At 38.9% G+C, this 25,835-nt stretch overlaps 1 protein-coding gene across 3 annotated transcripts in view; it reads right to left on the bottom strand.

Annotated features, from left to right (window-relative positions):
- TULP4 (TUB like protein 4) overlaps nucleotides 1-8,873 on the bottom strand; it is a 294,458-nt gene extending 285,585 nt beyond the window's left edge. The window contains exon 1 of one of the 3 annotated variants that reach the window (XM_069070313.1): nucleotides 8,625-8,873. The gene's annotated coding sequence lies outside the window, so the exon portion shown is untranslated. The remainder of the gene's footprint in view (nucleotides 1-8,624) is intronic. The other 2 variants (XM_069070312.1, XM_069070311.1) reach the window with 2 other exon arrangements.
- Nucleotides 8,874-25,835: the final 16,962 nt, after the last annotated feature.

Here is a 25,835-nt window from a genome sequence, read left to right as displayed (position 1 = left end):
ACACATATAATTTTAGTCTATTAACAAATGCCACATGTTTTTAAACTTTCTTGAATAGTTGCTAATTCTAAGAAGCTATTCTGACAACCAATAAGACAAAGTTTGAGTAACAGGGTATTGTATAGATGGCACAAAGTCACAACTTTTTATCAAGCAGTTCTTGCTATTCCAATTACTGACACTGAACGCAGTGCATCACCTGGCTTTCCATTTTAACTTTAAGAGAGATCATTCAAGCAACAAGCATTAAGTGTCAACCCACTGTATTAGAAGAAGAGTTTTTCTAAGCCTCTAGAAACTGTTAATTTACTATCTAAAAATTCTTAGTTCTATCAACAGTAACACTAGTGTTGTTCTACTTTCCAAGAGCCATAATCACATACCATCACTAAAAACTCATTGTTCTCCACTTGAATCCTAATGATATTGTTGTTTTACCAAAGCTAGCAGTAATAGCAATGATCTACCAGAAGTTTTCCCAAGGAATTAATATTTAATCTTAATAACCAGAGATGAGGAAATGATGGAGTAAGGAAAGAGAACAAAATGACAAACATGATACTGTAGCAAAAAGGTTATCTATTTAGGACCTCATAAAACATGTCTGTCTTGTCCTAAAAAGAACTTTTGATACTAACTTGAAGGTGTCCAATATCTTCTGATCTTGGAAGCTGATCTCAGGAACTAAGCAGTTAAGGGAGCTAAACAGTACATGACAACTTTCTCCATCACAGTTTAGATATACCATGGGTCAGCATAAGAAGTTAAACAGGAATTTGGGGACAGTTTTGCAGAAGTCACAGGAGACACATGAAGGCCAGCAGATGACACAGAAAAAGCTTAGAAACTCAGAAATGCATAAAATATATGTATGGTATTATATCATACCAACATATTTTATCTTTTAAGACCATAATAATTCAGACTTTTCTGGTACAAAGGGAGGGCCAAAGAATTTTACATAGGTTTTCCAGATCTTGGGGAACTCTGTGCCCCTAAACCCCACAATGTGAAAGGGATAACTGTACTTATAGAGAGACAGCAAGGAGTAGTATAGAGGTATCAAATGTGACTCCTGAGTGCTGCCTAACCTAGTAATTGGAAATTGTCTAACAAAATAAATAAAAGTACAATACAACAGAGATAACGTTAATCTGTAGTTTTCTTTTTGCTTTTTTTTTTTGGAGGGCAGTTGGGGTTAAGTGATTTGCCCAAGGTCACATGGCTAGTAAGTGTGTCAAGTGTCTGAGACCAGATTTAAACTCAGGTCCTCCTGACTCCAGGGCCGGTGCTCTATTCACTGTGCCACCTAGCCGCCCCAATTTGTAGTTTTCTAAGTCAATTTGCTAGAAGGAATGTATTTATTTGAATTTGACACCACTGGTATAGAGGACAGAGTCCAGGACCTTGAATTAAGAAGACCTTGGTTCAAATCCAGTCTCTGACCCTTATTAGCTGCGTAACCCTAAGCAAGTCACTTAACTACTTTGTGTCTCCTCATCTGTAAAATGAGGAAGTTAGTCTCACCAGCCTGCAAAGTCCCTTCTAATACTAACTCTAGATCCTATGAAATGAAAATTATAGACAATGTACATCAGAAGAGTAAGACTTAGGGGCGGCCAGGTAGCACAGCGAGTAAGAGCACCGGCTCCAGTGTCAGAACGACCTGGAGATCGAATCCTGGGCTCAGACACTTAGCACCCACCCAGAAACACCTGGCCGTGTAACCTTGAACAAGTTACTTAACCCCAATTGCTTAGGGGCAGCCAGGTGGCTCAGCGAGTAAGAGCACCGGCTCCAGTGTCGGGATGACCTCGATCAAATCCGGCCTCAGATACTCAGCACCACACCCAGAAATAAATGGCCGTGTAACCTTGAGCAAGTTACTTAACCCCAATTGCTTTAAAAAAAAAAAAAGAAGAGTAAGACTTCAAGAAGTTTAATCTACTTTTAATCATGACACAGTCAATAAATTATTAAGAGAAATATTTAGTAGGATGAAGAAATTCCGAACTCAGTCATATTCACCTACAAATTTCAAGAGGAATTTTCAAGTATTAAGCAATAGCTTTTTAAAAGCACATACAAGAGAAGTTTAGAATGAAGTCTCCAACTAGATGAATCAATAAATGAAACCTGAAAGTAAAAGCTCAGTCTTTTTTTAACAAAAAAAGAATTTATTAACAAATAATGACAACTCATAAATAATGCTTTAGAGTTTTCAAAACAACTTCCTAAAAACAACCCCATGGAGTTGGATAATACAACTATTATTATGGCCCTTCAATAGATGATGAAATTAAAATTCAAAGGTAAATTTGCCAAAGTTCAGATAATTAGTAAATAGTGAAGCCAGGAATCAAACTCATGTTTTCTGACTCCATTACTTAATGGCTAAACCATGCTCATTCCCAAGCTAGAGAATGCCCAAATACTAAGGATCACTGGACAAAGGAAGACTTAAAGTTGTTCTTTTGATAAAATAATACCTTAAATTTGTATAGCACTACACAAAGAAAGTACTTTTGGACCTCCCAAAACAATGAAGTAAGCCAAAACTTTTTCAGAGACTGAGGTTCAGCGGTTAGTGACTTGATAATAATCACATAGGTAGCAATTATCAGAAGCAGGGTTAGAACCCCAGTTTTATCATTCCTGGTTCAATGTTCTTTGCACTATACCACATAATATTCCTACTATTATTCCTACTATTTAGTGTCAACTTGTCCAAGAGCTAAGTTCAATTCCAAGTGATTTGTTTTATAATCCATTGTAACACAAATCTCTTTTTCATTCAAACACCACCAATTTATCAATCTAAGGCTTAATTTGACATTAATCCTAAGGGTAAATGTGTTTCACACTACCTAAAGATAATGGTAGTTACTCTTACTCAATGACAACAAATAAAAATATTAAATTCTTGAAAAATTTTTCTATACCCAATATATTGAGATTCCTCAGCCTAACTGCCATCTGGTTTCTGTCCCCAATACTACATTGAAAATGCTCTTTTAAAAAGGTCCTCAGTGGCCTATTTACCAAATTCATAGGCTTTTTTTTCAGTCCTCATCCTCCTTGACCTTTCTGAAACTTTTAGAACTACTGACCATTCTGGACATATCCTCATTGCTTGAGTTCTAACAAACCATGTCCTCTTTAATCTCCTCTCTCACTAACCATCCCACCTGTCTCTTCCAACCCAGTACTGTGAATCTTCCCTGCGTAGGTCTGTCCAAAGACTACTTTCCTTCTTTCTCTACACCCTCTCCTTTGGCAAGACAACTCCCAAGATTTCAACCACTAGAAGACTCTCTCAAATCCCTTCCTCTAGTACAGGGGTATGCTGGTAAATGTTTAACAACTAGCTTGGTTAAGGGTTGGGGGGGGGGGGAAGGCAGTATATGCATGACATTCTTAAGTTTATGTCATTTTCTTAACCACTTTCTTAAGTCTAGTCAATCAACAAAGCAATAATTGATTTGCAGAGTTTGCCGATTTCTGAGGTGTAAATGCTCACACTGAAAATTTGACAATAGGCTCAGTCACTGAAGCTTGCTTATTATACTATGCTATTGTCCAAATCTCTCTTTTGAACTTTAGGTCCGTAATTCTAACTGTTTAGAAAACATCCTGTATGTCCCATCACCCACAAGCATGTCAAAAAACAACATTTTTTCCTTAAAACTTGCTCCTCTTCTTGACTTCACTTTCCCTCTTTAGTAACCTAATTCATCCAATCTCCCCTGTTTAAAATTCTGGGATTATCCTTGACTCTTCCCTTGATCTCATCACTAATCAGTTACCAAATCTTGCCAATTCCATCTCTGCAACTTCTCTCCATTCTCACTACTACAACCACAGTACAGGTCTTCATCAAGTCCCACCTAAGCTACTGAAATAACTACTTTCAAATAGATCTTCCAGTTACCACTCTCTTCCATTACAATCCTTTATACCATTGCCAGAATAATCATCCATATGCACAAATTTGGACATATCACTTCTCTGTCCAAAAACTTTCAATGGCTTCCTCTTGTTTGTTGAATAAAGATAAAAATTCCTATGTCTGTCATTCAAAGCTCTCCATAATATTGTGTCATTCTAACTTCCCTACCTTGATTTTCATATAACTTTTTTCTATCATCCGTCTATCAACTCCAAGCTCTAGTCAAACTAGTTTACTTTGCTGCCCAGATGACATTGTTTCATTACTTAGCTACCAAGGAAGAACCAAATAGATGAACAATACCTATCACCCAGGTTATATCATAAAGTTTTATAAACAGCCCACAGAGTTAGCTCATCAATGGATATCTCATATTGCTACTGCATGTGGGGCAATAAAGTAGGTCCAGACTTGAATAGTAGGTAGAGGCTAAATTGTATTTGAGGAATTTGATATTGTTTTCAGAACTCCTAAACCACTCTATGACCTATGCTAATAATCATCTTCATCATCATCTTTTTTTTAATGCCAATGATTTTCCTATGATGCTACTCAAACTCCAGTGGCATCTTGAATCAAATACAAGTGCCTTTGTTACCATTTAAAGATCTTCACAACCTGCCACCAACTTACCTTTCCAGACTCATCATGTATTATTCAGCTTCAAATACACTATGACCAGGTCAAAAGTCCTTCATCTCCCATCTCTAAGCCTTTGCATTAGCTGTCCACATTTGGAATACACTCACTCCTCACCTTTGTCTCTTAGAATCCCTTGTTACCTTCAAGCCTTAATTCAAGTACCACCTTCTACATGAGCTTTCCTGATCTTCCCCAGCAACTTGTATTTGCTCTCCAAAACTATCTTGCCCCTTTTTTGTATGTACCTATATGGGGTACATATGTACGTGTGTGTGTGTGTGTGTGTGTGTGTATGTATCTTCTCCCAATAAGATTGCAAACTTCTCCCAGGTAATGACAACTTCACTTTTGTCTCTGTATCCAAAATGCGTAGCACAATGCCTGGCATAAAAAAGGCACTTAATCAGTGTTTGCTGATACAGTTGCAAACCATAGACTACAACAATATCTGAAAAATAAAAATGTAAAGGTAACACAGAGGTTTAAGTAGACCGAAGTAAACAGACTGACTTGTAAGTAGCATCACTCCCTGGAAAGTAAGATGGGAAAAGAACATGAACCAGTCAAGTTAATTTTATAATAAAACTAAATTAGGTGGCTTATTTCAATAGCTAACAGGCAGTCTTATCTTCCCCATTAAAATAAAAGTACTTTGTCAATTAAGGGTTTTTTTTTTTAATTCATTTTATTTGTATCCCTGCCCCCTAGTTCAGAGCCTAGCACATAGTAGGCCTCAGTAAATGTTTGTTGATTGAGATATTGTACTGGCACCTATGCAATGTTAAAAGACTGAGAGGATTATAGCACATCAGGTGGATACTCTTTGGTGGATTTATATGAGGACATAGACAAGAACTGCATAAGATTAGAGTGTACAGATATGCTACAATCTTCACAAATACTGGGAAATGGACACAATGAGACCATAGATCCATAGAAGAATATTATTTAACCTGTAGGCTATCTCAATTTATAGAACAGCAAAATAAATTATAAGGGAGTCTTATGATACTTTGGATGTCCTTTAAATAAAACAACATGACAATGTATGTCATAACAATAAATATTTGGCATAAGAAATCCAAAATTACAGATAAGAAAACTAACTTCCATAATGGTTAAATTATTTTGGTCTCAGTCACTGAGTTTCTAGCAGGGATGCCTAACTTCCATTCCAGCTCTCTATCCCCTAACTACCTAAGATCAAAAGCATACCTGCCAAAAAGAAAAATCTCTTCTTACTCTCCTCAGCACAATCTAGGACCCCTGTGGTTCTGTTTTGGATGCTATTTAAAATAGGCTACCATGTACAGTTTTTAGCTTTAATAGATTTAAACTGCACTAAGACTTTTGGGACAACCTGTATTTTTAAATTTAAAAATTATTGTTTTGGGTGCGGCTAGGTGGCAAAGTAAATAGAGCACCAGCTCTCCAGTTGGAAAGGCCTGAGTTCAAATGCACCTCAGACACTTGACACTTACTAGCCCTGTGGCCTTGGGCAAGTTACTTAACCCCAATTGCCCTCCAAAAGGCAAAAAAAAATTGTTTTGAAAAGTAGGAATGGGTGACAAGACTAGCACTTCTTAAATCAATACCCAGGCCACAAACTTCAAAAGAATAAACAAAATTTCATGTTATTTAAGCAAAGCATTAGATTTATCAGGACTGCAAAATTTATTAGGACTGACCCACTAGAGGATACACTATGCTGTTATTTCTCAAAAAACAGAAGGAAGCCCTATCTTTCTGCTTATTTCCCATGAGTAAAAGCTGTCAAAGGTTTGAAAATGTTGATTAAATGACTGTATTATCTACTTCTCTTCTGTACCCCTAACTTTATGGTTCATGCAAAACAACTGTTTCTAATTCATCAATGTGATACAAAGACTACTGAATCTGAAACTAGAGGTCGTGGGCTCAAATCACAGTTCTGTGACTTACTAGGTATGTGAAAATTTGGTCAAGTCTTTAAATGGCCTCCCAAGGCCTCATTTGGGGAGAGGAAGGAATTACTAGATAGCTTCTAGGATCTCCTCCAGATATTCACCTAGGATTCTATGATTTACTGAAACTTTCACAATGTTGAAACAAAGTTATTACGTTTATTTCCATTAATCACTTTTATACAAATTACCATTTAAGTTAAAAAAAAAACTGAATACTAAATTTGGATGTTCATGCTTCATTCATACAATCATCTCCAAACCAGTAAATTATCAGACTAGATATCGTGGAAAAATCTCATTTTGTTCTGCATATGAATGTCATTATACATAAACTTCTAAAATTAGTTTCTAACCTGTCCAGGAAGGCAAAGACAACATTTAAAGTTACTCTCTAGTCTGAAAGTTTTTTGTTGTGGGTTCTTCAAAAAAATGTTATTTCACATTCCTCACAATCTTAAACATGAAGTTACAATACTTGATGACTGGTGCCTTAAGAGTTCTTCGAGAAACAGCATCACAAAATGGATTTGCCTACACCTAGTAAAATGCAACCACAGATAAAGTCAAAACCATGGCCACAGAAAGCAAGAGAACTTTATCATTTTCTTTTAAAACAGGTTTCTATCTTTAGATTTTAGTACTTAAATTTCTCCCTGTGCTTGTATAAACTTCATTTTGAGACTGACTTTTTTTTTTGAAGTCCTACCTTCATGAAAAGGTTTCTTTTAAAGATATCGGAAATAAATTAACAAATAGAGAAAAAAGAATATATTTCCCCTGAAAAATACCTAGTAAACCCAAGGATAGGTAAACCAGTACACTACCAGTCAAGCAAGCAAAACTGAAATTGCCACTCATTTACATTAAATCACCCTCCAAACCCCAGAACCAAGAACTCTTCTGAAGCCACCCAACACTGGAGGGGTCTAACAGGACCGCCAACAATCCCAAGACTAATTACTTCAAAAGGGGTCAAACTTTGAGATTGACATAGTACTTTTTTTTTTCTTTTTAAGGAAGAAAGAGAGAAAATGGGTTGATAATATGTGCGGAGTCTGTGTGATTTGTCAGAGGAAACAGCAGACTCCAGACAACATAAGTGCCAGGATTTCCATGCAGCTGGCACGACAGGTGACTGGGCGCTGCTTTGCAGACACCCCGCTCCCGACGGCCTCCCCGGGTCTTGCTGAAGGTGGGGTAGGGAGGCAAGAGGTAAACGAGACCGGATGAGGGAGAAGGTGGGGGCAGGGGGGAAGCTGAAGCAGAGTGGGGAACCCTCCTCAACTGGAGGAAAAGAAGGAGTGCAAACCCCAGCTTTCCGAGGGGAGGGCGGGGTGGGGGGGCGTTTTTGAGGGATTTTCTGCCACCACAATGAAATAAAATGGCTCCAAGCCAAACGCCTCCGGATCATCACCACCACCCCCTCTCCTCCACACTCCCGGGGAAAACGGATTTCTCTTTCGCCCCGCTTCTCTCCAACGTGGAAACAAAAGGCCAAAACAGCAAAAAACGGCAGCAACCGCCGCCCAAGCTCCCAGGGACAGACACCCGTATCCCACCCCCCAAAAAAAATTTTTTTTAAAGCTGAAAGCACCATCCCCCCGCCATGAAGGCGCTTCCCTCCCAGGCCCCCATAAGACCACAAGCACCCCCGACCTCCGTCTCCCGCTGGGTGTGTGGGTCCGTCGGTCGGTCTGTCTGTCTCCCTCCCTCCCCTGGCGGCCGTCGCCCCTCCACGGCTGCAGACCAAAGCCCGGGCCCTCCTCCCGCGGGTCGGGCAGAGCCTCGCGGAGCTTCCCCAGCCCCAGCCGAGGCCGGAGCGCCCCCTCCCCACCCTGCGCCCCGGGCGGAGGGGATGAGGCTGGGAGCAAAAGAGCGGCCAGCCCCTGACGAAGAAGGGGGTGTCTGGGGTTTGGAGGAGACGAGTAGGAACAGGGGAGTTGGGAGGGAGGCCGGTGGGGATTCCCCCCCCCCCCCCCCCGGGCAGCAGCAGCAGCAGCAGCAACAACAGCATCCCGGCGGTGGCCGTGACAGCCGCCCCCCATCGCATCCCTTCCTTCCGCCCGCCTCGCCTCGCCTCGCCTCACCTCCCCCGGGGGCGACGGCGGCGGCGCCAGCGGCCACTCGGTGTCTCGTCTAGTCTCCTCTCCTCGGTCGGCGTCGGCGGCAGCCAGCGGCACCACCACCGCCTCCTCCTTCTCCTCCTCTTCCTCCTCCTCCTTCTTCACCACCACCTCCTCCTCCTCCTCCTCCTCCTTCTCCACCTCCTCCTCCCTCCTAGTGTCTCGGTCTGAGTCTCCGCCTCCCTCCGCCGCTGGGCCCTGACTGCTACGCCACGTGATTCGTCACATGACCCAGCACATTTAGCAGGCACCACCCCAAGCCTCCTCCCGGCTCCACTCCAATTCGGGCTCTGGGGCCAGACGAGACTGGACTCGCCGCCAGCACCCCCAGGCAGCGGCCGGGACCGTCCCCTTCCCCCCCCCCCTCTCCCCCCCCCCCCCCCCCCCCCCGCCCCCCGCCCCCCCCCCCCCCCTCCCCCCCCCCCCCCCCTCGGCAGCCGGCGCTCCGCCCTCTCTTTCCCTGCCCTCCCCCTCTCCCCGACCGTGTCCCTCCCTGGGCGCTCCGCCCGTGCCTCTGCACGTCCAGAGCTCCCCGCCGGCGCTCAGTCCCCGATGCCCGCTCTCCCTTTTCCCGGAGGGAAACGCGCCCTGGCGAGACTCGCTCAGCCTCGGCCGGCACATTCCGAAAAGGTCCCGCTCCCGTCTGCGTCTTCTTCCCGCCCCATCGCCCTCGTCCAGCCCGTGCTTTCCCCAGAGCAGGCATCTCGCGGTGACCCTGGCGTGTGGTGCTGGGCAAGTCTGCCTTAAGTGTCAGACAGGGGTCATAGCACCCACTTCTCCCGGGTGGCTGTGAGGATCAAATGAGGTAATAATTGAAAATAGTATTAAACATCACATGCCATCAAAAGATCGTTTTAATTTTTTTAATTTGAAAAGTTTTCAAACCTTAAAGCGCTCTATTATTGCTCCAATAACCTTTTATTAAACAGTTCAACCGACTACCACTACCAAAGGGTTATGAGGAAAACACTTGGTAAAACTTTAAAAGCTCTGTATAAATGTACTCAGCTAGGTGGTAGAGTGGAGTCAGATTAGGCCCGAGTTCGAATCCTGTCTCTGAGCAAATGACTTAATCCATTTGACTCCCTTAACTCCATCTGTTAAAGAGGGCTAATGATAGCGCCTACCTCCCCCAGGGTTGTTGTGAGAATCAGATGAGATAATAAATGTGCATGGTCCCCGGCACATAGTAAACGATATATAAATGCTAGCTATTATATTGCACATTTCAGAAATTCTCTCTCCTAAATAAACCTGTGGGAAACGACATTACTGTTTCTATTTTTACAGAGCTGAGACTTGAACCCGTCTTTCCTGCTCTCCCTTAGATTATATCACCTTCAGCTAATCATGGAAACTCTCTGAATCTCATTAGTCAAATGATGGAAATGACCCATATTCTCTTTAAAACTGGAAACCCCACCACCATCACCCAGTACCTGGCACCATAAACCCAGATACATGAAAACAGTGAGTCACTTGATGGGTGATCTCAAAAACAATACTGCTTTTGTGTAGGGGAAAAGGAAGAGAATTTAGAATAGGAAATGTGTGGTGAATTTTCACTTGGCTTTTAAAGAGAATTTCACTACGTTTGTTCTGTGAAGGAGGTAGAATTTGAGTTTGGAGAAAAATATCTCCCCAGAGAAAAAGAAACCTTACAAGAGGTTAAAGAAACAGAACTAGAGTGTTGGGTAGAGACAGACCCTTAAATCTGTATTTTAAACAACATGATAAGCCCACGAATTCTATCTTGAAGGAGCCCTGGACTATGTGGAAATTTCCTGCCCCACCAGGGTATTCTGAGATTAACTGCAAAGAAAACATCCCCACCACAGGAACAAATCTGATTTTTGGCAATTCCTGAGACCCCAAGGTTAACATGTTCTAATTCCAAGGTTAACACATCTCCCAAAAGTCATTTGACATCATGTCCCTATGACTCAACTTCCCAAATAAGAAAAATAAGCAGCCCCAGTTGATAGGCTTTTTTTGCCACCTGTAATGTTGCCCTCAGGCTTTGTAAAACCCTGCCTCTCTTCCTTTGTTCCTTACCTATCTTTGCACCTAGCAGCTGCCTATCAGAGGATGCTAGTTAATCTTTTTGAACTTCTAGTCTTGGTTCTTGATTTATTTAACCTTGAGGCAAAACTCTGGAAGAACTCAGGACCTCAGAGTTGAGGAATCCTTCAACAATTCCCTTATTAAATGACATGGATACTCTTGGGACTAGCAGATACTAAGACTGGGACATTGTATATTCTCCTAGGACAGTATATAAGAATGTTGTACTTGTGAAAATACAGAAATTATTAGAGGATACATAAAAATGCAAGTAACTTGGGAGAGAAATTGTAGCTATAGCTTGAGGGTCCTCAAATGGTACAGTGACCCCAAATGACCCAGATTAGCCTTATAGCCTTCATATCATTTTCACCATGTTCAAAGAAATAGTATTGCTCACTGCAAAACAATGGACATACATGTAGCTTTAAAAAAAAAATTTTGAACATGATCCACAAGCATGAGTACAAGTGTAGAACACATTTTCATTTGTGGTCATAACCACTGTTTGCAAAACTTATTACGTTTCTGGATTTGCTTGTTTAACTGGGAAGAAGACTAAAATTTATTCCAAATTGAAGACCTCTCATTGTGGGCAGGGTTTGTGTCCAATAAATTTCCCTAGCATGTTTGGGTCCAAAATTCTACAGTTCTCTGGTTCAGTCTGTGATGGTTAATGATAACAATAATTAAATGATAGATTGCAGTGGAATTTGTCAGCACTGATACTGTTTGTAGATACTGGAGAACTAAAATTTAGAAGGTAAACCCCAAAATATATTAAGACTGATGTGAGTTCCTAATTAGTGTGAATTATGAATCCCATGACTAGGTTACATTATTCGAATTTGCACCACATATTTCCACGGGAACATATTACCAAATGTTGCATAATCATACATATATTTACATGCCAGTGACCATATGGTACACACTCATAGCTTCAAACAGTGCAATTTCAAATAAGTATGACTCTTATCAGGGGATTAGTTATTCGCATTAATCGGGTCTTATGTGAAATATTTATCGTTTATGCCTAATTGCCATGCAACAAAATGACAAATATATATAACATTAAATATATGTCTGATTAACTTCTTAGAAGTTTTGATTCAAGTCCTGTCTCTGATAAATACTAGCTATATGACCATAGGCAAGTTGCCTTTTCCCTCAGTGCCCCCAGGAAACTCTCTAAAACTGTAATTTGCAGAGAAAGTGCTGATCTGTATTGATTTGAGGAAGCTCCCTATACAGGTGAAATCATGGTCCTGGTCCAAAAATATTTTTTTTAGTTACTAAACTCTATACATAAATTAACAGTCTTAACAGTTTCACAGTCATGATGCTCTATGCAAAATTTTCCAAAATTACAGGGCACAATGGCCAGCAGAAAAGCATTTTTCCCCATAGTTTTCTTACCCAAGTTAGAGCTCTGCCCTTTGATATGTAATAAGATTCACAGCTAGGAATGGTATTGCTATGGATGCTCACCCATATCTAAAAATGTGTACATAGACCTCACTGATTATGAGCTAATTGAGAAAGCTTAACAGCTTCAATATAACAGCTTGCTCTATTACTGTTAGATTGTTGGTGATTTTTTTTCCTTTTATGAGCTGCAAGAGGGCATTTCAGGACACATGGGTAATATTCAAGAGATTGGTACTCCGCATCAGTTTCTTAAAATAGTTGCCAACCTAATTCCTAGAGTTTCTCTTGATTTGTCTAAGTGCATTCCCCTTTTCTGGTGCTCTATAAAAAAAAGTAAAGTCCACTGTCAAAATGTTAATTATGAAAGTATGTCACAAGTAGTCCATAACACTCCAGAAATGTAAGACAGACTTCACAAAGAGGGAGAAAAGTAGAAAGAGTAGTAGTAGCCAGGGACTTTTTTTTTTGTTTAACCTACAGTAATATACTATTCTCTAGAATACCATCTGGAATCCCAGACATTTCTAGCAAATAAAGACTTCCTTCCCTGGGCTAGGAGGAGAAAACACTTAAATAATAAAAAGCAAGGAAATCAAATGCAGAAAAGCTGAAATATGCAAAATGCCACTAATTCAAATTTATTATCTCATTGAGGATCTTTTGGTGGTGTGCTCCTGACTATCACAAAATTAAAATTTCTTTATCCACATTTATATTATGGCTTTGGAAACCATATGATGAGGCTACATTGGCAATAGAAATGTTTATTTTTACTGATTTGACCAAGAAAGTTGTGAAGGGTTTTTTAATACCTAAGATTACTACTATTAGGGCTTCCCACCACTCTCTTCTACTCCATCCTCCATAGAATACCATTGTGGTTTACCTTATGAGAATAATTTTAACTCCCAATCAAAATACTTTCAGGTTTTAAGTAACCCCTTAAAGTCCTACCAATAGTGCTCACCTCTGTCCTCCAATCCAGTACTAACTCTGCAGGACGTAGAGGAATTTGCTGAAAGAAGCCACCTGAATGTAGAAGAAACTGTCCTGTCCCTTGGCACCAGAGTATGGGGCATCAGGATGGTGGTGGAGAAGTTGCATCAGGGAGTGGAGAAAGGAAGGTATACATGTGCCACATTGAAGAAAATTTGGCAAAGAAGGTTAGGACACATGGTTTTAGGTAGGTTATTTTTCCCACAAATCCTTACCAAGATCATTATCATTGTTTAATATAGATTAAATGCTATAAATGGACACAAGAGTCTTAGATGTTCTGTCAGGTATAAAAACAAATATTGTGAAGGGGTGGCTAGGTGGTGCAGTGAATAGAGCACTGGCCCTGGAGTCAGGAGGACCTGAGTTCAAATATGGCCTCAGGCACTTGACACATTTACTAGCCATGTGACCTTGGGCAAGTCACTTAACCCCAATTGCTCTGCAAAAACAAACAAATATTTTAGCATACTATAACCATTCTTATAGTGCATATGTAGGCATATATGTATGTATATACATTCATTCATTTATTTATCTTTGGGTAACCTATTTTCTGAAAGGAATTATCTCATTTTTTAAAAGATTAATAATATTAGATATATATATATATATATATTAGATATAGAACCATGCTACCTCCACTTTCATAGTTGTTCTTAGTTTCCCCATATTCATGGCACTTTGTGGTTCACCATCCACTAAAAAGCATGGCTCAGAAAATCCCCTATCAGTGTGTTGCTTTTACTCAGCCAATTAGATGACACATTAGTTCAAAGCAAAATATCTTTAATCAAACAGTACAGCAATATAAATGACCAGAAAGATTTTTCTTTACATCAGTCATATACCTCTTACCAGTTACCAGTGGGAAAGGAGATTCACACAGGGAATATGTTTGACCAGGGATAAGTAGCCAGGAAACATGTATGCAGGGACACAGAAAACATGCATGGCCAGAGAATATATATATGGATGGGACAATTCCCATGCTCAGAGCTGTTGGTTGTTTCTTCCACAGAACTACTGATGTCTTCTGGTGACATCATCAAGTTAGACCTGCTTCTCTCCACCCCCCAAACTCCTACCCCCCACTGACCTGGGATCCTCCACTGCTTTCTGCTTTGGTGTCTCTGCTCTTGTCACTTTGAGTAGCCTGTGTATGTCTGGTGATACTACTGTTCTCTGCTGGCATTTGCTGCTCTTCAACTGTCATGTTATTTCTTTGGGCCCTCTTCCACCATCATCTGGTTTTCTGCTAAATTGTAGCTATTACACAGACCTTATGTCACAGAAGAGGTCTCAGGTCCTTTAGCCATCATCCCAGGGACTACTGAAATGATATTGAGCCAACCGACCAAAACAAAACAAAACAAAACAAAAATCCCTCAGACTTAAGTTATCTGTCTTTTGAACAACTTTTCTTCTGCTGGGAGGGAGAAAGGATGTGGGCAAGAATTGAATCTCTCTGAGTCTAAACTTTGATTTAAAGTGAGAAAGTTCCTTTCATTTTCTTTCCATTCCCATGATAATAGTGATGTTCCAGGACAGGCAAATCATAGGGAATTGGCAAAGAAGACGAAAGAGTGACTGTGATCTTTGTCCTATTCCCCTCCCTCCAGTCAAATACCTCCCCTCTTGAGATTTCCATTTCCATAGTCTGACTACTGGCTTTCTCTCACAGGACATTATAGCTCTTGTCTATTGCTCTTATACTAGCTGTCCTCCATGCCTGTAATATGCTTTACCCTCATATCTGCCTCCCAGAACCCCCAGCCCTTTTGACAGCTTAGCTCAAGTGCCAATTTCTATATGAGATTTTTCCTCGTTCCCCCCAGTGCTTCACAAGCTCTGAAATGAGCTTGCATTTATTTTGTGTGCATACCTATATATGTATTTATGTTATATGTTCACATATATATCCATATATTGACCCCCTGATAGAAAGGTTGAGGGAAAGGACAGTTTCATTTTTGTTTTGTTTCTGCCAACACCTTATATAGTACCTGGCATAGAGTACTTAGTAAATGAGTGTTGGTTGATTGACTGATAATTGTCTTATTCCCAAAATGCTGAAAGATCTCAACATGTATAGTCTCTTTATTGATGATAATACATGTTTCATTATCATTCTATGATTTGCAGCCATAAAGCATCCTTAGGAGAACATTGTTCTTTAAAGCATGAGATTTATATAAGAAAAAAGTTTAGGATTGCCAAAAGTGCAAGAACATTTCCCAAATTCAGTTCAGAATTCTTTTGCCCTTCTAATCAAGTTTGATCCACAATGCCCATATACAATGCCTTTTCAAACAAATAGATATGGATGTTGATGTAGAACAGATACTATAAATATAGATATATACATATACATGTAGATGAACTAGCTGAAAGGGCTGCCCATTCAGTTCCCTTTCATAATGTAGAAAACAGACATTTTCACCTATTTGTTTTTTTTTTCCTCTATGGATGGTTAGGTTGATCTCTTTTGAGTAGTTGCAGATTACTTTATGTATCATTTGTAAAATATATACAGTTTAATAATGCTTATTAAGGCTAATACATTTAGCTACTGGGAATTAGGGACTATCTTTGTATTTCCCATAATACCCAGCACTGTGCCCAATCAATATATTGAGTGAATGACTTCCTGTGGAAGATTATAAGGTAATACTAGCATTGTGCCAACCTCTCTGTGAAAGGGAGGAATAGTATCTCAATGGTTTCCCACAGGACAGAGCAAAAAAAAAATCTTCAATTCCCTTTACTGTTCTATCAGTGTCTTATTTTATGTTCATGAGCAAGTCATTTAACTGTTACTTCTGGTGGGATGCATCTGCAAATGGAAATGATCATACTCAGAGTTTATGTGATAATTTTATTCTGAGAACACTTGAATAAATAAAGGGTTTTGAGGTCTTTGGGGGACAATACATAAAGAGCACAAACTTTTCATCTAGAAAGCCATCATATTTATGAATATCTAACTTTTATTCAGAGATTTAGTTGCTTTGCTCATGAATGCAAATTATATACTTTTTATTTAGAAATGAGTAAAAAGGTCATTTTATGGAAAGTTTCCAAAATCAATATTTTAAAATAATTTTATTACAGAAAGTATTGACATTTAACACCTGAAATATTTAACGACACTTGACTCATATATGACTTTCATTCTTAAAAGATGTCAATTCATTTTTGGATGATAAGTGCAAAATGTCATGTAGTGTCTTCATTGCTGTATACATCAATTTTATTTAACCTTTTTTGTTTTTGTTATAAGGTTGGTTACTATGATGATATTATATACAATGGTATGATGTAAAAACATATTAGTAAGACATAAAATGATGTTAATTAGTGTTTGAATTTTTAACCATCACATGAAAGAACTTATAAGCAGTCATTTTAAGTGGTTTTTAAATTAAAACTTTTTTCTACCTACCACTCTCCACTGTATTAAAAAAAATACTTGTAGTAAATATACATAATCAAGTAAAATCAATTACCTAATTAGTTGTTATTTTAAGGTTATATTAAGTTGTTATATTAAAAAAAATACATCATTCTGCAACTTTAATCTGTCCACAGGTGGACAACATGTTTCATTATGTTGGTTTTTTACATAATGGTTTACACTCTGGTTTACAATCATATAGCATCATTAGGAGAATATTTTTAAAAACGTGAGGTTTTGCATCAGGAAATAGTTTAGGATTATCAGAAGTGCTACACCATTTCACAAATTCAATCCAAATCTCTCTCGCCCTTCTAATCAATTTTGGTCCATAATACAGAGAGACAGAGAGAGGGAGAGAGAGAAAGAGAGAGAGAGAGAGAGAGAGAGAGAGAGAGAGAGAGAGAGAGAGAGAGAGAGAGAGAGAGAGAGAGAGAGAGAGATCTGCAATCTGAGAGAGATAGACTAACTCAATGGACTGTTCATTAATTAAACTGCCTGTCATAGTGTAGAAAAAAAGGCATTTTTCACCCTTTTTCCCCTGTGTGAATACTTAGGTTGATCTCTTTTGAATAGTTGTCAACTTTTTAATTGACATTTAATTGACAGTAATTAATTTTTAAATTTAAAAAATCACTTTTAAAATAAAGTTTAATATTGCTTATTAAAGCTAATATATTTAGCTGAACTAATATGTTTTCTAATAAACATATAGGGAGTGAAAAATTCATGGCAATAAATAAAATTTCAAATCAAAATGCACACCATATTGCTTTGACTGTTGCTCCCCTTTGTAGAAGCCTATTCTAATTGCAGAAAAAGTATCCTAGAGGATATATAGTAACAATATAAATCTCACTTGGGATGAAATGATGAATCTCTGGGGCTCATTTAATATTGCTCCTAAGAAAAGACTAGATCTCATATGAGAAATTGGGGACGTAAAAATGGGAAAGATATATTGTGATTCACTTTCATCACAGGAGAACTTGATAAGAGTAAATTTGCATACCATGAACATTAGCTTTATTTACATTAGCAATCTTAGAAGGTTATTTTAGAGTTTTAGAAAAATGAGACCACCATGGATTTCATAAATGTGATCCCAAGGCAAAAAACAGTTATCCTAGGACCTATTCTACTAAAAACAACCAAACCAAATAGAAAATGTGGAAGAGTCATTCGGGATAACCTAATCCAGCACTTGTTTTTTGAGAGAAAAGGAAATGGACCCAATGACTTGCTTAAGGTCATACAACTATTAACTGTTAGAGCCAGGAAGAAAACCTAGATATTGTCATTCCAAGATCAATAGTTTTTCTGCTGCAATACACCAACATGGTGAAATAGAAGAATTTTTTTTTAATTTTGTACTCTTTGAGCTGATTAATAAAGAGCGCAGATTTGCCCTAAAAGTTATGAGCCTTTTCCCATTCTCACTACATCCTTTGAATAGAAATGGGAAAAAAAGAACTAGAATAGTTGCCTAGCAACCTTAAAATAGTGAATTGTGTTCCTTATTATTGAGCATATATTCAAAATTCAGCACAATTCCTAAACAACTATAAAAAATAAAGACAGGTAGGTGGTGCAGTGGATGGAGTGCCAAGCCTAAAGTCAGGAAGACTCTTCCTGAATTCAAATCTGGTCTCTGACATTTCCTAGCTGTGTGATCCTGGGCAAGTCACTTAATCTTGTTTGCCTCAGTTCCTCATCTATAAAAAGAGCTGAAGAAGGACATGGCAAACTACTTCAGTGTCTTTGCCAAGAAAATCTCACATGAGATTACAAAGAGTCAGACACAACCAAAAGCCAACTCAACAACAACAATAAAAACTAAGAACAAGTAGAGAACATGAGTTGTATGATGGAAAAACCTGGTATAGGACTTAGGAGACTTGGATTATAGTCCTGGTTCTGCCACTGACTGTGTGATCATAAATTAATCATTTTACTTCTGGGTCTCTGTTTCCTTGTCAGTAAAATGAGGATATTGGACTAGGTAACATCTAAGATCCTTTCCTGCTGTAATATTCTATAATTCTAAGATGTTTCACATTCAAAACATCAACACAATGAAATGAAATTTCATCTGAAATGACAAAAGCTAATCGCTATTTTATATCTACGGGAAATCGCATTATGGCATTTATTGATAAAATTCAGGAGTAGACATTGAGGGATTTAAACTCTTTTCCATGTATAACCCCATTATCATCAAGGGGACTAATGAGAAAGGTAGCATTTCCCAGCAAGAAAAAGAGACTGAATGATCATCAAAGTCAGATGCCACAAAAGACTGAGGAGCAAGGAAAGAGAAAGCAATTACTCCTGGGAACTTTGGATCTCCAGGATGCTGTGAATAAAGCAGCCAGTGACTTGCTGATTGCAAAGGAAGGGCACTATTACCTTAAATTGAATGCAATCATGAGTAGTTGGAGCCTTGCCTAGTTTACTGACCTGCTTAAGAGTGATCTTGCTGAAAGGAATTTGCTGGATACTAGGACTTGGTGAATTTTTCCCTTTCCTCTTCCTCCCCCTCCTCTACCTGACCACTGCCTGGAAAAGTGGTTTCTCTTACCCTCAGGAGTTTCCTACTTTTTAAATCTTGTTTATTTTCTTTCTATATTTTATAGTGGTTTTGTCTCTATTTGAAGAAAAACTGATTTTTATTTCATTCTGAGCAGGTGTTTGCTATAAATGAGCATACCCCACAATGGGGAAGGACAAAGGGGAACCCCTGGACAAATGGCCCTAGATGTAGCCAAAAATCTGTATTGGAGTTCTGTGTCTCTCTGGGAACACAAAGGAGGGGCTTCACATGCTTGGCCTATGACTTCAGATACAGCTTCTATTGAGATGATTCAAATCCCTTTTAAATGGTTCTTGTGAGTAAAGGAGAGGATCTTGGTAATCTCTATAATTATTTTTAAATAAAAAGATAGAGGAGTACAAGAGAAAGATATGGGTGAATATTTAAGGCTCAAAAACTTCTCTATGACCTTTTGTACAACAGCCTCAAAAGAAGGGAGTAAAGAAATGTGACTATTTCCAATGCCCACATGTTTGTTTTTTATAAATTGGGGAAAAGATACTTTCATTTCAACATAAGCTAAGGTTCTCCATCAATTAACTATTAATTTTGGTCTTCAACAAGTCAAATCAATAAGTGTTTATTAAGCATTCACTGTGTGCCAAGAAAACCCCAAGTGGGGTCACGAAGAATGGGACATGGCTGAAAAGTGACTAAACAACAACTGAAAACATGTTGGGCAGTGGGCTAGGCCAGATATACAAATATAAGCAAAAAGAAATATAGCCCCATGCCCTTAAGGAATTTATATTCTAATGGCAAAAGCCAACACATAAAAAGGACTTGAAAAGCAATGGGATGAGAGAAGGATGGAGGAGGGGAAGAAGATAAACTTGAGGATAGAACAAGGTGAGGAATGAAAAAGAAAGTAAGCAGGGCTGGCCACAGCACTTTCTCAAAATGGGCATTCCGAAGGAACTCAGTAATGGGAAGAAGAGGGAGCCATAAGAGAAGAAGAATCTGCCAGGGAAGTGAGGTTGTTGGGAAATAGAAGAGAAGTCAGGAGTGGAACCAGAAGAGGACAGGAATTTAGAAAACAAAATTTATTTATTCTAGGGGACATTTTTCTAGGAGAAAAAAATCTTTTCTAGGAGCATTAGATTTCATAAACAAGATAGCTGCATCAGGATTGTAATATTTAATGGAGAAAAGAAGGGATGGCAAGCTTTAGGCCACAGGAGTTCCTGAAATACCAGAAAATAGGCTAAAATTTCTAATATTCTGGGTTAGAGTTCCCTCTACTGGCATTTTTCATGTATTACAGTACATTATTCATATTTACCTAGTGTGAAATTCACAATTCTATTACAAACAAGGCTTAAATACTTATATAAACTTCTAATACTTGTTTGGGAAGAATATTTCTCATAAATTAATACTTTTTCATTTTAAAAGTTCACAGCCCTTAGGAGCAACTAGGTGGCACAGTGAATAGAGCACCAGACCTGAAGTCAGGATGGCTGGAGTTCAAATCCAGGCTCAGACACTTGACACACTTGCTAGCTGTGTGACCTTGGGCAAGTCACTTAACCCCAATTGCCTTGCCTTCCTCCCTCAAAAAAAAGTTCACAGTTCACTTTCCTTTTTAGATTCCCTTTTTCCTAACATGCACCTAATGTTACTCCATTTTTAGATGTAAGTGCTTTATATCACAAGCTTAAAGCTAGAAATGATTAATACTGCAAATTGGCACACTTATTCAGAAAACAGGTAATAAAATTGAAAGAACTAAGAATGTATTAATACAAATCTTCAAGCAATTTTTAAAAAGCAATTGCCTGTTTTAGTAATGATGGTCTTTCAATCTTCCACCTCCTTTCATGCATTTCCCACACATATTCAAGGCTTAGTTCAAATCAGAGCTATAACTAGTTTAGGATAAATGTGGTTTTGATGCAGTAGCCTGACATCTGGCACAGGGCTCCCTCTCCTGAAGGGGTCATTTCCTCCCTGCATTGACCACTCTTCTTGAAATTTATTTCATTCTATCATGCTTTTTATTAAAGCACCTCCTATTAAGCTAGGGATTGTGGCAGGAACCAGGGATGAAAATGATACCTGTCTTCAAGGAACTTACATTTTACTATAAAGAAACAACATGTATACAGAAAAAATCAAATATATACAAAACAAATACAATGTGATTTCAAGGAAAAGACACTAGCAATTGAGGGGGTTAAAAAAAAACAACCTCTTGTGTAAGAGCTAGAATTTAGGCTGAACCTTTAATAGAGTCAGGTATTTCAGGAGGTGAAGGTGAGGAGGGAGAACATTCCCAGCATGGCGGGCTGTTTTAGTACAGACTCAAGAAGGTTTGCAAAACCAAATAGTCAAGCATAAGGAAACATATAAAGGGTGGAGTCGAGATGGTAGAGGAAAAGGAAGCAGTATATTCTAATTCCCCATTATAACTCCTCTATAATGATTTAGAAAATACACCAGACCAAATTCTGTTTGGGAAAGATAAGAAAAAAATAATAATTAGTCTTTTTCAGCCCAGGGTGACTTAGGGAGACAGAGAGGTCTTCAGGCACTAGAACTGGGGTCTGGAAAATAGCACACATGAAGGGGAAGCATTTCAGGGACAGAAAGATGGCAGAGACTGAGCAATAGTTCAGAAGATCCCAGGAGATCCCTTGAATTAGTGCAGGTACATTGCAGCATCTCTTTTGCCCACTACCATCATGAGACATTAAAACAGGACTTTAGTAGGATAGTATTATTTCAAATAAATGACAGGGATAGGTAGGGTTTCACTCTCTCTCAATTCTAATTTTTCCTAATCTCAGGTCTCAAGAGCTTTATTTTTTCCCATGTTCTTCCACCCTCCAAAAAATAAATTTTGCCTCTCCCTTCTATTTTCACAACAGGTCTTTCTATGATTTATTAACAAATGTATAAGTAGTATGGTTTGAAGAGTAGTTTGAGTTCAAACTTTGGAGGGCTTTTTATACCAAATAGAGGGATTGGGCCTGCATTTGGTAAGCTATATGGAACCATTGCAAGTTTAAAGCAAAGAGGTGACATGAAATATCTCTGCTTTGAGGGTCATTGTCACTAAGTTGTCTGGGGATCATCTGAAGAGTCCTGAACTGTTTCAAAGGCCTTAGAGGGTTTTCCCTGGAAGTTCCCAATGCTGTAGACAACAGGGTGATTCCAGGATCACTTTTTTTTTAATGTGGAAGAGTTGCTGTGGGGAAGGATAAAAGAAGACTGATCATCAGGGAATCTTAATGGGGTAGGAGGGCACAGGTGGAAAAATTAATATCTTCTAAGACTAGGTTTTCCTTCGGGGTTATTAAGGGTCAGTAATTCATTATAGTTCATAGATTTTGAGCTGGAAGGGACCTTAGAGGTCATCTAAGGTAATATCTTCATTTCAGAAATGTGAAAACTAAGGCTCAGAGAACTTTGATCAAGCTCACACGGTGAGCAGAGAAAAATTTAAACCTAGGTCGTCTAACTCCACATCCGGCATTCTTTGCATCACACCACATCCCTCCTGACCTTACTTATGTCATTTGAGATGGCGTCCATGTGAAGAGTAGGCTCACCAAAGTTGAGTTATAAGAAGCCCATTTCTTTATAGAGCAAATGCTAAACTCCCTATTGGTAATAAGAAACTTGAGCATGTGCCTTCCCTGATGTATGTGTTAGCTTAATTTTGAATCATATGAATGCACAACTGTACTAATAATTATACACATTACAAAACATATACAAATAGATTTTTTTTTTTTAAGCAATTGGGGTTAAGTAACTTGCTCAAGGTTACACGGCCAGGTGTTTCTGGGTGGGTGCTAAGTGTCTGAGCCCGGATTCGATTCCCCAGGTCATCCCGACACTGGGGCCGGTGCTCTTACTCACTGTGCTACCTGGCCGCCCCAACAAATAGATATTTTAAAAGGGATAGAATGTTTTTAAAATATTTTAACAAAAGCCCTTTTTACTTTCACTAATTTTTAAATAACAATGATGTTTTTCATGAGGGCAATATGATTAAATATGGTTTTTTAAAAATCACGTTTTAACACTATGTGATAGTTCAAAGATTAACTCTAACTTCAGGTTATCTGGTTTTAATGGCTGTCATAGCTGGAAAAAAAAGATGCCTTACAAAGATATAGAGATGCTAATGGAATAAGTGCAGTACTGGCTGTGTTATGTTATCTTATGTCTTATGTTATGTTATAAGATACAAAATCACGATACTCATTTTTTTTTCAGTGCTATCAATAAATTATGCCAAGGTTTTTGCTGAAATTCAGTTAGTAAGCTTCTATCATCCCTCCTCAGTCAGTTGTTCTTGAAAATTAAATGGAATGTGTTACATTTTTATATTTTCAACAAATGGTTTCAAAACTCTTCATTTAGAAGATTTTTAAACAGGTTAGAAAATTCTGTTTTCAAAGTGGGATTTTTTAAGCTATGAGATTTTTAAATAGGTGACACATTATTTTCAGCCACCTAGAGAAGAAAGAATAAGTATCCAGGAAAAAAAAATGGTCAACCATATTGAAAGCTACATACAGAGAGAGATCAAGAATGAAGATTGAGAAAAAGGCCATTAGATTTGGCAATTAAGAAATCATTGGTAACATTGAAGACAGTAGTTTCAGTTGAGTGAGAATTCAAGGATAATAGGTTGAGAATTCAAGGATAAGAAAGAGGTTGAGAACCTGGAAGTTTGAAGGATGATATTAAACTCAACAGGGAAATTCAGAAGAGGGGTGTGTCTGAGGAGAAAGATAATGTAATGACATCCCCAATGCAAATTGTAAATGTATCAGTGGTTGCTTATCCTGTGCTACTCAATCTTTCCCACTCAGAAATGAAAAGTGGTCTCCAGTGTGCAGAATTTGGCAATGAGGGGCATCTATGGTAGCCACAAGGTGATCTGAGAGCAGGGTATGGGAACATTGGGGTTGGTGGGGTGGTGAAGTAAATTTTATCTGAATACGTGCTTCTGGTACCTAGTATCTAGCAATAATAACTATAGCTAACATTTATACAGCACTTACTGTGTGCCAGACACTTTCCAAATATTATCTTATTTGATCCTCACAACCACCCTGGGACATCGGTGCTGTTATTATCCCCATTTTACAGATGAGGAAACTGAGGCAAACAGAGGTTATGTGACTTGTTCAGAGTCAGACAGGTAGTAAGTGTTTAAGACCACATCTGAACTCAGTTCTTCCTGATCACAGGCTCAGCACTCTATCTAATGTGCCACCTAGCTGCCTGGTTCTGGTTTCAGTTGTTACAGCCCATAAAGGTGTGTCCTTGAACAGCCTGATAAGCACAGCAGTGGGAGGTAGGTGGAGTGGGAGAGTATTGAATAGGTTAAGGGAATGTTATAACTGTATTGGAGACAAGCACACCATCAGCTCTTGTGGGATGAGGAAAGGGGTAGAGTTTAACCCATCTTTCCACCCTTTGCTTCATTGACCACATTGTCTTTGGGGTCAGACCCCAGCTTCCTTCAGGTCAGGTCACAGCCTGAACTATGGAGACCATTGGACTAAAATGTCCCTTTCAGCTATAATGCTGGAATTCTGGCCTCAGAGATCTTCTAGTCTTGTATCTGAACCAAGATCCCCACTACTATATTTCCCAAAAGTAGTCATTCAGTTTCTACCTGAAGTTCTCCAGAGATGAATTTACCCCCTGCAGAAGCCACCCATTCCAACATAAGACATTATTTGTTAGTAATTGTTGAGAAGTTTGTTTTTCATTGAATTATGAATCTCTGAAACTTCCATTCATTGCTTCCAGTTCTCCCCTCTGGGACAAAACAAGACAAAAGTAATCACCTTTCAACATGACAACTCTTGAAATATTTAAAGACAGCTCTACCATGTATCCTCCATGTCTTCTCCAGGTGAAACATCTTCAGTTCATTTCCTTCAGCTTCATCCTGTTCAAGGCTCCTTATTCTGTACTACTCAATCTTCCCCACACAAAAATTAATAGTGAGAGGGAGCATCTCCTGAGGAACAGCTGCCCTTGTGGCCTATGAAAGCAAACAGGACCTACTCTGGAACTGTCAGCTCTTGAGAATTGTTCTTTGATATTTCCCTTGTACCTTGCAGCAAATGATAGGGGAAGGGCATTTCTTCTCCTTAGATCCCACCAGGAGCAGAAATGGCACATTGCCTCAGGGTCACATAGTATATGCAGTTAAAATCCCACCTTCTGCAAGAAGCCTTTTACAGATCCCACTTAATGGATGCTAGTTCTTTCCCTATAAGATTATCTCCAATTTATCCTGTATATATCTTGCTTATATATAGTTGTTTGCATGTTCATGAAATCTCCCATTACTATGAGCTCCTTGCTATCAGAAATTGGGTTTTTTCTCCTTTCTTCATAACCCCATCACAGTGCCTAGAACATAGTAAACCCTTAATGTTTGTTGACTTCAACTAATTATCATCAGTCATCCTGGTTACCCTTATTTGGGTTTGGACCAGTGTGTCAATGTCCTTCCTAAAATGCGGTACACAGAACTGAACACAATATTCCAAATGTTCTGTGACCAAAGCAGGAGAAAGTAGGATTACGTCTCCCTCTTCTGGACACTGTGTTTCTATTTTTGCTGTTGAGTCATTTCAGTTGTGTCTGTGTCTTT

This window comes from Petaurus breviceps, unplaced genomic scaffold, assembly GCF_028583685.1.
Source record: "Petaurus breviceps papuanus isolate PSGF00001 unplaced genomic scaffold, PetGlider_PUasm1.0 90808, whole genome shotgun sequence".
Taxonomy (NCBI): Eukaryota; Metazoa; Chordata; class Mammalia; order Diprotodontia; family Petauridae; genus Petaurus; species Petaurus breviceps.
Note: the sequence above shows the minus strand (reverse complement) of the source record. Positions and strands in the feature narration are given on the sequence as shown.